This window comes from Charadrius vociferus, unplaced genomic scaffold, assembly GCF_000708025.1.
Source record: "Charadrius vociferus isolate BGI_N301 unplaced genomic scaffold, ASM70802v2 scaffold1324, whole genome shotgun sequence".
Taxonomy (NCBI): domain Eukaryota; kingdom Metazoa; phylum Chordata; class Aves; order Charadriiformes; family Charadriidae; genus Charadrius; species Charadrius vociferus.
This window is the reverse complement of record NW_009647862.1, coordinates 81,262-81,531: the sequence shown is the minus strand read 5'-3', so window position 1 is coordinate 81,531 and position 270 is coordinate 81,262.

The following is a 270-nucleotide window of genomic DNA, read 5'->3' as shown; positions in this document are numbered from 1 at the left end:
GCATGGCAGTGGCTGCGATTTGGGGATGCGGTGGGGGACTCAGCACCCAGGCAGGGACCATCCCCCTCACCTGAGCGATGGGAAGCAGCTGCTTATCAGGAACCCACAGAGAGAGGAGCTAATTCGGGAACTGGCTGTGGTGGGGGCAAAAGCCTGGGGGAACTTGCACCGCTTTCCCACAGCGTGTGAGCGGAGCCCCTCCGCTGCAGCCCCAGACCAGCTGAGCTCACACGCTGCAGCCCCCGCGGCCCGCACCCCCCCGCCGCCAGA